Source organism: Ahaetulla prasina, chromosome 3 (genome assembly GCF_028640845.1).
Source record: "Ahaetulla prasina isolate Xishuangbanna chromosome 3, ASM2864084v1, whole genome shotgun sequence".
In the NCBI taxonomy this organism is placed as follows: Eukaryota; Metazoa; Chordata; class Lepidosauria; order Squamata; family Colubridae; genus Ahaetulla; species Ahaetulla prasina.
In genome coordinates this window covers 192953137-192965476 of record NC_080541.1, presented here as the reverse complement: position 1 = coordinate 192965476, position 12340 = coordinate 192953137, and positions in this window count along the sequence as shown.

Sequence of the window (12340 nt, the reverse complement as noted above, 5' to 3'; positions counted from 1 at the left end):
AGTCTAAAAATACTATTTCATGTCAGTTCCTCAGTATGGGCCAAAAAAAAAAAAAATTTAGAGAGCTGCACTTTTCTTTGGGGGGCAGGATGTAATTTATTCCATCATTGTCCTTCACTTTGGTGGACAATAATTTGCTTTCAAAAATTGTTTTCAAAGGAGAAAGTTTAGTGAAAAATGAAATAAAAATAATTTAATAAATATATACAAACTGGTCATATGTAACCATATATGCTTCATAAAGATATACTAAAAAGTAGAAGAGATGCTTCAGAGATCAGTAGCTGCTATGGTAATTCTTGGGATACTTAAGATTGACATCAGGTACTGGATATATGTTTTTCCCCATTGAATCCCACTCCCTGATGGGTCTGTTCCCCATGCAAACCAGGGGTGAAATCCAGCAGGTTCAGACAGGTTCTGGAGAAACGGTAGCGGAAATTTTGAGTACTTCAGAGGCTGGCTCCAGAGTGGGGTGGGAATGGAGATTTTGCAATATCTTTCCCGCAGGAGTGGGGAGGGAATGGGGATTTTGCAGTAGCCTTCCCCTGGAGTGGAGTGGGAATAGAGATTTTGCAGTAGCCTTCCCCTGCCATGCCCACCAAGCCACATCCACAGAACCTGTAGTAAAAAAAAAATGGGATTTCACACTGATGCAAACTGTGAAGTTTTGGACTTGGAACCTGATATCCAGCCTGTTGTATATAAGATCAAAAGTTGGGGACTTGTAGGTCTTTTACACAATCCATTTCATTCAAAAAAGATTCAGGAAAAAATGCTCATCTAACTCAAAACTCCCCAGTGCTAAAGCAGATCCATATAGGTTTCTGGATAAAATAGGAAGACTTTATTCTACTACTCAAGTGGTATTCTACAGAAATAAATACATGATAAAACAATAGAATAGGATCCATAGTAAAGGGAACATATATACTAAAATATTAGAATTGTTTCCTGCAACATATATACTGATGTCTTTGTATACCTGCATTTCCTTTCTCATGAAGAACATACTTACTGATGTAAAAGTACATCCTTCCTGCATTAACTGCATTAAGATCTAAAAACCTCCATAAAATGCCACTCTGTTTCCCACAAGATCTCAACTAACAGAAGCAATCTACACACCTTTGTAGTGCTAATAGGGGACCAAGTGGCTAAAGACCTTTACCATGGGATACACAAATCAGATTCCAGGATATGCAGATGCCAGTTGATGGTTTATGACATCCCTAAAGATACTTCAAAGACCTCCTTTTAGTATAAAAGAGAACATTGCTTTGTATCAGGTTTGTATTCCTTCCTAGCATGTATCTATATGTTCGGAATGACTATCCATTTGAATCTGATCAGAATTAAATGCTATTTTACTCAAGCCTCTGTTTAAGTCTCTTGATTGGCAGTTATGAGCTTATATTAATAAATGAACCTTACATTTGGTGCCCAGACGTGGGGCTCGAAGGCAATGCTTTTCTTCGAAATGGCTACATTTAGCCCCCCACAATTCTGAATTCCATTGAAGTTCAGCAGGCCTTCAAAACGGTGGGCAGGAAAAACTGGCATGGGCCATAGACAATGTCAAAGAGCACTCCCAGTACGTTTGAACTGGTGATGTTGGACTGGCCGGATGCCAGCAGATCCTGATTCCAGTCGGACCTGAATGCCCCATTGAGGCTTGAACCGGGTATGGGGAAGATTTTACTATCCTAGGTGAGTAGAAATTTTTTGGGGGGGAGGTAAGAGGGGAGTGTTGCTTTGTGTGTGCGTGAATGAGAGGAAGGAAATTCCTACTAGAGGTTTGCCCTCCAAGTGAGTGCAGAGATCCAATTTGCAGTTCTGATTATTCGCGAGAATATCAGCCAGAGCGGATTGCTTTGAAAGGCGGGTGACTGTTGGAATAAAAGTCTGCAGTGAAAGGGTCGTTCTGGTCAAAACTCTGAGCTTGAAAGGGGAGTCCAAGAAATCCTTTTGGAAAAAGGAGAGTTTTGTCAGTTCTGAGCCTAGGAAGTAGAGCCTAGGGCCCGAGAAAGCCCCTCACTGGACAAAAGCCCTTGAAAAGAAAGGGAGGGTTTTATGCAAAACCCCCTGACGGAAGAAGCCCGAGAAAGTCTTGAGGGACAAGACGGGTCTGACCAGAACTCCGAGCTATCCCAAGCCCGAGAAATTCTTTTTGGAAAAAGAAGGGTGTGGCTAAACCCCGAGCTAAGTCAGGTAAAATCCCTTAATAAAAAATAATAATAAAAAAAATAATAAAAAAGAAAAAAGAAAAAAAATATAAAATGAAAAAAAGAAAAAAGAAAGAAAAAATGGACCACCATCCTGGTAGCCTGTTTGGAACAAGTAAGAGTAACCTCATTGGAAGAATAAAACTGTGTTTCTCTCTAGACTGCATATTTAGTCATTGGGAAACTTTTGAAACGATTTGAGACCTATCGTAGCAATCAAAGTTGCTTTTAAATCCATCTGGCCAACCTACTAGCGTGGGAGCCTGGCCTCCAGAAGGCAGCTTTGATTTAGATTTTATTAACAAATTTGCTGATATTTTGGCTACCATCAGACAAACTGAAGAGGAATCCTTTATTGGTTTCTTTTTCAACCTCCTCTGTCAGCCAGAGATTCAGAGAGTGTGTGGGCTCACTCCAACATCCTCTTCTAAAAAATTGCCCCTTGTCACTTTCAGAAAAAGAAACAAACTAGTCAAAGTGACTGAAGAGGAAGGAAAGTTTCCCCCACACCATGCAAATTCAACAGAACCTCAGCCCAGTTTGTAGCTTGATTCACAGGATTCAGCACTCCAATTCCTTTCAATTGGAATTCCCATCTTGCAGGGAATTCCCCCAAAGATATGTAGGAATTAAGCACCCACCCCCCTCCTAGAAGAATGAAATATTTTAGAAAATATTTAAAAAGGCAGAATATATTTCCCTGGATGAGAAATGGAGAAACATGTTTTAAAGACAAAGCTGCTTCCTGACTCCCCCCCACCTTTGTCAATGGGCCATTAAAAGCCTCAGCTAAGCTCACTCATTCTCCCCACCTTTGTCAATGGGCAATTAAGGCTTCAACCAAGCTCACTCAATCCCCCCCATGATTTGCAACACAATACAACTGAAACTCACCACATGGCAAGGCTCAAGCAAGCTTGAGAGACAACCTACAAGGCTAGCTAAGACCCCACCCCTGGGAGTCTGACAACCAATCAGGATACTCTTCCTGTGCCCCAGAAAGGTCAAAGCTCAGAAAAAGCATAAAGCCAGGGAGCACACAGGATCTCGGGCCCTTTTCTGTTCAGGAACTCAAGCCATGTGATCCTGACCACCATTAAACCATCTTTCCAAGCAGCCTCCATGTTTCCAGTGTCTTTGTCCCCACTTGGAACTGAACCCAGATGGATATTTCTTCCAACAATTGGCGCCCCAGATGGGACTCTGTTAACCTAACCAATGGACCTGGCCCAGGTAAGCCTCCCTTGCTAGCAGCAGACCCATTGAGTCTGTGGGTAAGTTTTCCTGGACCTTGGCCATTTGGAACTAGGTTTTAAAGGGGTTTTGAGTTTGAGCTCAAAGACTGCTTGGAAAGAAGGTGAGTACCTCTAAATTTTAATTTTAAGCATGGAAAAGCATGGGAAATATGTGTATGCCTGCATGTGTGTGAATGAGAGAGCCCTGCTCCCAATCACAGCTGGATCTTGCATCCTCTGTGCATTTCCTAACATGAAAGACCAAAAGTCTGGAGAGCATGGGGGTTTTGCCAGAGCACAGGACCTTCTGTTAGGGAAGGAAGAAGTGTGTGTGTGGGATTCCACCTGAGGAAACAGTCTGATTCCACCTCTTTGAGCAACCTCTAGCCGCACCTCTGCCTACTGCTAGCTCCACCGAGCCGTGACCGGTAGGATAGAGAAAGCAAGGGGGGGAAGCCAAACGTGGAACTTTGTGTTTATTAGGAACGGAAACCGAGCGAGAGGAAAGTAAGTGTGAATGAAGCAATTAATAGAGTAAAAAAGGAGAGTAAAAAAAGAAAAAGGAGAAAAAAAAGGAAGCAGGAGATCTGCTTGGGGCCCTGGATGCCCGGAGGCTGCCAGTACTGCCTGGTATGCTAAAAAGGAAGCAGGAAGCAGTGTTGAAGAGGTGCTCGTACCTACTGGCAGGGCAGTAGGTCCTCTGGGATCACCTTTTTTGATCCAAAACGGAAGCTCCCTTAACAGGAAGGTGCTCATACTTCGACAGAAGGGAGTCGAAGTCCTTCCCAGAACTTTTTTTTCTGAAAACTGTAGGAGGATCCACCCGGCTAAGCCAAAGTGAAAAATAAAACCTCACATCGGAGAGGGAAACATGGGAAGCAGTAGCTCGAGGGTGGAGGGAAATCCCTGGAAGACCTGCTGGGGCCTGGAGTGCCCGGAGGCTGCCAGTTTTACCTGGTATGGAAAAGAAATTGAGGAAATTGTGTAATAAAGATGAGAATAGGAAACAAATTTGGCTAAATAAAGGTACTTAAAAGAAAAGGGAAATATATAAATAGGAATGTTTGGGTTTTTATTTTGTTTTGTTTTGTTTGTCTCTTTCTCTGTCTTCTATGGAACCACGTGGTCTGTCTGTTAAGATTTGTGCCTTCCCTAATTTAACTGAGATTTATGGGAATGATCAGTGTGTGTGTAAATCTCAGAGTTTTGTTTTTCTCTTTGTCCTTGTTTTTTATGTGTGTATGTCTGTCTTTGTGGGCCCTTGAGGTAATTGTAACTGTAAAATGTATCTGATCTCTAGAGACAAGAATTTTAAATTGTTAGGGAAAAACAAAAACAAAAGGTTGAAACAATGAAAATGGATAAAGAGAGAGAGAGAAAAAAGAAAGAAAGAGCCTTTGCCCTATTTTCGTGTGGCCACCGGGAATAGGGTACAGAACTTTTCATTTCTGCTTTTTTCTCCTCTCTTTATCTTAAAGTAACAACTCAGATTTATAAGGAAACATTTTAAGTTCACTTACAAGATAAGTTTATGAGGAAACGTTTTAAGTTCACTTACAAGAGAAAAAAAAATTCAGTCTTGCATTTACTGTGTGTTTAAATGATTTTACCTGTTCCTGAAGCATGTGAATCCAGTTTTTTCTTTCTCATCAGTTGTTGAAACTGCATTTTGTTGAAACTGCATTATCTTTTAGTAACTGCAATATTGATGTGTTGTTTCTTTTCAAACTCTGCCCCCCTCCTTTTTTAATCCTGTTACAATGCCTTTCCTGAGAAGATTACCCACAAAAGTGGGGAGGAGATCCTGTTCTAATGTCTTTCAGCCCTGAAAAGATGACTCTGCAACTGTGGAAGCAGAGCACATGGTTCCAGATGCTGCCCCCAGAGGAGACCTTCCATTTGTTGGAGCCAGGAATTGAGTTTGAATCCAGCCCCCACTGAAAGTCATCACAGCAACCAGATTTGGAGCAGACCTTTCCAAACCTGACTGACCAACAAGCATGCCACCCAAAAGATATGAAAGAAAGGACCCTGAGATGTATAAGTAAAGACTAAAAGACTCTTTTCAATTCCCAGAAGACAACTGGAAAGACTATGGGGGAGGGTGGAAAATTCATTGTAAGGTTTTCTTTCTTGTCTCATTTACATTGTAATCAGTCTAAAGTACTCATGTAAGGATTGTATTTGAGTGGCTACCACAGCAAGTTCTGAACACCTTAGATTTCTGTCTAATGGTAGGGAAATTTGTCCAGCATGTTTGTATTGCCTGTATCGTAAAAGTAGCTGCATACACAGGCACACACAGAGAGACACACCATTGAGAATTAGACTGAAACTATTCCCTTCACTTACCTCCACACAAGACTTCTAGGTTGATTTTTGCTCTGTGGCACTAAAAGCCCAAGGAATCAGATCTCCCTGCTAATTCCATGGGGGAGGGGCATCCCCCTCAGGCAATTCCTCTCTTGAAGAGATAGCAGAAAAAGTGATATCCAAAACCCAAGCCCTGACTATGACTCACAAATGATGCTGCCCAGTTGCCCAGTAAAGCAAGATATGTTGCACTGGTGGTCTCATGAGCAGAAGTCCCAGGGCTCATTGTGTGTAATTTTTTTTATATATTTTTTTTAAAAAAGAAAGGAAAAAGCCTGGATTGCACACTGATTAACCTCAATTTGGACTGAAAAAAATCTTGGATAGACTAAAGTAAGAGCTAGGGCAGGTTCAGTAACCAACCCTTGGAAATGGGCAGCCTGTAATTTAAAGGAAAACCATGGCTGTGAAAATTTTGGGATGTGTGCTTGCTTGACCTGACTGGAAGCTCTCAGAAAGTGATATCTAACAGCTGAAATTAATTGGCATAGAAAATTGGATACTGTAAAATTCTTACCAGGCTGCTAGACCTTCATGGTTGAAAGCTTTTGGGAGCCACTGAAGGAATCTTTTTTTCTGTTGTCTCTATCAATGGCTTCCTTTGCATCAGGAAAATTAAAAGCACCCATTGATTTGATCAATTTTAATTTTTGCCAAGAGCATGTTTCAAAACTCACGTTTTGAAAAAAAAAAAAAAAAAGTAGGGATTGTAGGAATTTAGCACCCACCCCCCTCCTAGAAGAATGAAATATTCTAGGAAATATTTTAAAAAGCAGAATATTATACCTTCCTGGATGAGAAATGGAGAAACATTTTAAAGACAAAGGAGCTCCCTGCAACTTCCTGACTCCCCCCCACCTTTGTCAATGGGCCATTAAAAGCCTCAGCTAAGCTCACTCATTCTCCCCACCTTTGTCAATGGGCAATTAAGGCTTCAACCAAGCTCACTCAATCCCCCCATGATTTGCAACACAATACAACTGAAACTCACCACATGGCAAGGCTCAAGCAAGCTTGAGACAGCCAGCAAGGCTAGCTAAGACCCCCACCCCCTGGGAGTCTGACAACCAATCAGGATACTCTTCCTGTGCCCCAGAAAGGTCAAAGCTCAGAAAAAGCATAAAGCCAAGGAGCACACAGGATCTCAGGCCCTTTTCTGTTCAGGAACTCAAGCCATGTGATCCTGACCACCATTAAACCATCTTTCCAAGCAGCCTCCATGTTTCCAGTGTCTTTGTCCCCACTTGGAACTGAACCCAGATGGATATTTCTTCCAACAGTCCCCACTTGGAACTGAATCCAGATGGATATTTCTTCCAACAGATATGTGGAACTTGTTCAATGTGTAATGGACACTCACGGACCTAATGTGCCTGGCTTCCTGGTTGGTTCAACCACCAGTGGGTGACTGATTGGGGCATTCTCTTCTATCCCAGTTGCTCCAATAATGGGGGTAGTGGTGGAAGAGAGGCAGGACACTGAAAGTAGCCCCTGTGTTCCCTCATCCTCCAGAGAACTAGGGATTTCGTCCTGCAAGGATTAAAACTGAGTGTCCCCAAAAGAAAAACAGTAAACTTCCACTGCGTTCATCAGATCCTTCAAAAAAAAAACCCACCCCTTTTTCTGAATGATACTTTGAAGGATACTGCAAGTTTACTGACCTCAATCCTGATGATGTTTTGCTGAAAATAGCTTTCGTGGGTCAAAGCACCCCCGACATAAGAAAGAAATTACAAAACTGCAACCCCACCCCTCCTAAGGCTTAGAAACCCCAACACAAAGAAATGTAAGAAAGGAGAATGCAAAAGCAAGCCGCTCTTTTAGCAGCTGCTTCCTGGAGTCCCCAAAGAAGAGGGAGGGGAACTTCAGTTAACCCCTGGAGTGCCTCCATCCATAGAGATCAATGTTGTCTTCAATTTGGCCATTGGAGGAGATAATGCCCCTTGAACAACAATGTCCCAGTTCAGTCACTGGGCGGGTCACCCTCATCAGCCTAGACCCCTGAATTTTATCCTGAAAATTATTGATGGGTCTCTGGAGGGCGAATTGCTTCCTCAGACTCCCTGATGGAACTAAAAGTAGGGGACATATCTCACTCTTTTTGAGTGACACAAGCTACTTTCAGGGACCATCACTCAAGCATTCCTTTCTAAATATTGCCACAATGTTTTGGGAACACATTGGGAATGTTTTGGGAAAAGATTTTCTAGCAAAAAGCTGGGAGCAGTTATAAAATACACTCAGCAGGGAGTCCCCCTTAAAATTTCCCCAGAAAGGGCTTATCTGTTTCCTGGAAAAGTGAATGATCCTTAATAGCCCTGACTCTTAACAAGATAAATGCCCAGAACACCCCAGGGCAGAGACACGTAGTAACATTCTAGTGCTTAAAGAGGTAGATTCAATGGGTAAAAGTAAAAAGCTCACACCAAGTAACCATAGAAGAGATGGTTACTTTATGCTGTTATGTGTGGTAAGAAGACCCAGGATCAATTTGGTGTGAGTTCTGTTAAAATTCTTGGATACTCATCCACCATGATAGCATGTAGAATTGAATGGGATTGAATTGATTGTGATTTGTATGGCCAAACTGGCAAATTACTTATACTTCTCAGCTTGAAACTGTGGGAAACTGGGAGTAGCTAGAGCCCACAATCACATTCATGATTTAAACTGCTGAGTTTTCTCACTTGAGGGGAGAGGATTTAAAGAGACAACTTCCCCAGGTCTGTAAATGTTGTGTGTGTGTGTGTGTGTATTTGTGTGCATGAGAGACTGATTGCAGTGTTAGAGAAACTCATTAAGCAGGTGTGAGATTTCTGTGTTGTCTTTTGGATTTGCAAGAAATGTGTGCATGTGTGAGAAATTGTCTCTGCATGCTGCCTGATTACAACTTTTGTGTGTATGTGTGTGTATTTGTGTAACCCTCACTGACTCATCCTAACCTCGATCCCCCTCGCTCTCTGTTGAGCCAGGGGGTGGTGGTGGTGAGAGAAAGGGGGGGGCTGGAAAACAGCCATTTCCCCCTCCTCAGGGTGGACTTTTGGAATTTTTTTTCTCTGTCCTCTGTCCTCTGTTCGCTGGCTCATCTTAACTACCCCCCCATCACTCTCTGTTGAGCCAGAGGGAGGAGATGGGCGAAGGGGGAGAACCATTCACCCCCCCTCCATTTTTTTTTCTCTGCTGAGCCTGCCTGAGAAGGGAGGGGCAAATAGGCTCCTTACAGCATTGCTTTTCACTGATTTGGTATTTCTTCATCTGCATAAAAGCTGAATACAATTTTGATTTTTAATTTTAATTTTTTCCTTCTTTTTCTGGAAATTTTTGAGGTTTAAACTGCCTGATTAAACCTATACATTTATAAATGTTTTCAAAGCACAGAGTTGACTCAAAATGTGTCATTTAGCTTTGTATTTTTGAAGCTGTTAGCATACATAATAAGAGTTGGAAGGGACCCTTGGAGGTTTTCTAGTCCAACCCCCTGCCCAGGCAGGAAACCCTACAGCATTTCAGACAAATGGCTATCTTCTTATGTATGGGTGCATATTTTTTTTTTAAAGCAGGAATCTGGTTTTTTTTTTAAAAATGCACTCAGGTTTTCCACATAAAAAGACTCACCCAAAAGCTTACAAAATGCATTTTTTTTAAAATTAGACTCAAGGCGCCCCTTATTTGCTGTTTGTATTGTTTATTTTTATTTTTAGTAGCACAAGATGTGCCCTGTTTTAGGAACTATTTCAGAGATAAGTTAGACAATTACAAGATGTGGAAAGAGATTTAGGAGGGTGATCGGATACTGGTGCTATGATGGATTTAATTTGTTAAGTCAAGCTTTGTATTTGAAGCTTGAGGCACTAATTAAGCTAAAATAAAGGTTTAATGTTAGGAGTTAGGAGTTAGAAAAGTATGAGCAAAGTAAGACAAATGGTGATTTTGCTAAGATATGATGTGATTTGTTTTTGGATTTGTTAGTGACCAACTTCCACACATGAATAAAAAGGGTGGGAGATGGGTTTTTGTTGATTGTTTGTCTTTTTCTGTTTTTGTTGTTTGTCTTTCTACATAAGAATAAAAGGGTAGGAGTTGGGTTTTTGTTGATTGTTTGTCTTTTTCTCTGTCTTCCATATAGTACGTTTGTTAAAAAACTTGAGACTTGTGTGTAAACCACCTCCCCAAGTTGTGTCATTTCTTCTTTGGCCCTACTTTTGTGTGAGTATGAATTTTAAAAGTGCTGGAAAGAAGGAAAATAACTTTTCCTCCAGGATGGACCAGCTACCTAGATAGGGTAAAGAACAGAGTTCAACTTTCTTTCTTCTCTGTACTCTTGTTTAAATGATTTTACCTGTTCATCTCCTTCCTGAAGCATGTGTATCCAGCTATCTTTTCTCATATGGGAATTTATTGTACCAGCTTATCTGTTTAATGCTGATGTGTTGTTGTTTCTTTTCAAGTTCTATTTGCAAGCTCTCTATTCTCCTTTGGCCCCCTCCCTAATCCTCCAACAATGCCTTTTCTCACCCAGAAAGGGAGGAGGAGGGGACCCCTTCTCATGTCTTTTAGCCCTGCAGATGACTCAAACCTGTGGAAACCGAATACATGGGTCAAGATGCTTTCCCCAAAAGAGACATTCCATCCATTTGAGCCAGCCTCCACTGAAAGTCACCACACCACCAAAGTGGAGCAGAACTTCCCAATAAAGAAATGGACATGTAATGAGTAGACATGTAACGATCAAAAGACTCTTTTTTTCAACTGGATTACTGCAATGCTCTCTACATGGGGCTCCCCTTGAAGGGCATCCGGAGGCTACAGTTAGTCCAGAATGCAGCTGCGCGGGTGATAGATGGAGCCCCCCGTGGCTCCCGCATAACACCCATCCTGCGCAGACTGCACTGGCTACCTGTGGCCTTCCGGGTGCGCTTCAAGGTTTTGGTGACCACCTTTAAATCGCTCCATGGCATAGGGCCGGGTTATTTACGGGACCGCCTACTGCTACCGAATACCTCTCACCGACCCGTGCGCTCTCATAGAGAGGGACTCCTCAGGGTGCCGCTCAGGCAATGTCTGGCGACGCCCAGGGGAAGGGCCTTCTCTGTGGGGGCTCCCACCCTCTGGAACGAACTGCCCCCCGGACTTCGTCAGCTTTCGGACCTTTGGACCTTCCGCCGCGGGCTTAAAACATACTTATTTAATTGCGCAGGACTGAGTTAGATTTTAAATTTAGGGGTTTTAAATTGGGTTTTATGTCTATATTTTTAATTATTGGGCTTTTAGAATAAGTTTTTTAATTGCTTTTATATTGTATTTATGTGTTTTTAAGTGCCTGTAAACCGCCCTGAGTCCTTCGGGAGATAGGGCGGTATATAAATATGAATAATAAATAAATAAATAAATAAATTCCCAGAAGACAGCTGGTTCTTTCTTGTTTTATGTATTCATGTAAGGATTGTATTTGAGATTTCTGTCAGCAGCAAGTCCTGAACATCTTAAACTTCTGTCAGGTGGAAGAGAAACTTTCCCCATGAAAGAACTCCACAAGTGCCAAGTGATTCCTGGAGACCAACTGAGAATGAACATTTTCAAAAATGTGGTCATGTTGATATGCATATGTTTTGTTTGGGATTTTTCTCTTTGCAGGAGAAGCAAGTTTTGCCTTTCTGACCTGATTGGTGGACTCTTTTACTCCATCTGAAGATCCAAAAGCAGCTGTGCAGCTTTGCATTCTACAGATTGAGTTTGTTTTGTGATTGTAACTACATTACTGAATGCTGTTGTTATTTTGTTGTACTTGTGAACTGCAACACTGTGATTGTTGAAATGTGCAAGGGATTGCTCCTATAGAAACCTGATCATTAGTCCTAGGAGATAGTGATATCATACTTCCTGAAGATATAAGAATGCAATGGTTCAACATTTGAAATTTTCTTATGCATAGGATAAATGGGAGGAGCAGATGATGCAATAAGTGTGAAAAATCATACATTACCAGCAATTATGAACTGACACAACCTAGTAACCCATTTGAAAATAACTAGATTAGAATGGGTTATGGATGGATGTGATAATTGGCATGTTCCAGATGGCTTATATTGGAAATTTTACCTATGTGCAATTGTCTAGCCCTGGTATAAAGCATTTTCTTTTTTATATACTGCCCTGTTTATGAGGAGACCAGAGAAAGATTGCTGGCCTCCAGAGTTCAGATATAAGGCTGAGCACCTGGGCAGAAGATGGAATGTATGCTCATAGGAACGCTCCCATTTATATGCTGAATAAAATAAGGTTATTTACCATGATGGCAAGCATACCATCATATTAAAAATGGAGGAATGAAGGGAACATATATACTAAAATATTAGAATTGTTTCCTGCAACATATATACTGATGTCTTTGTATACCTGCATTAAGATCTAAAAACCTCCATAAAATGCCACTCTGTTTCCCACAAGATCTCAACTAACAGAAGCAATCTACACACCTTTGTAGTGCTCACCTTTGTAGTGCTAATA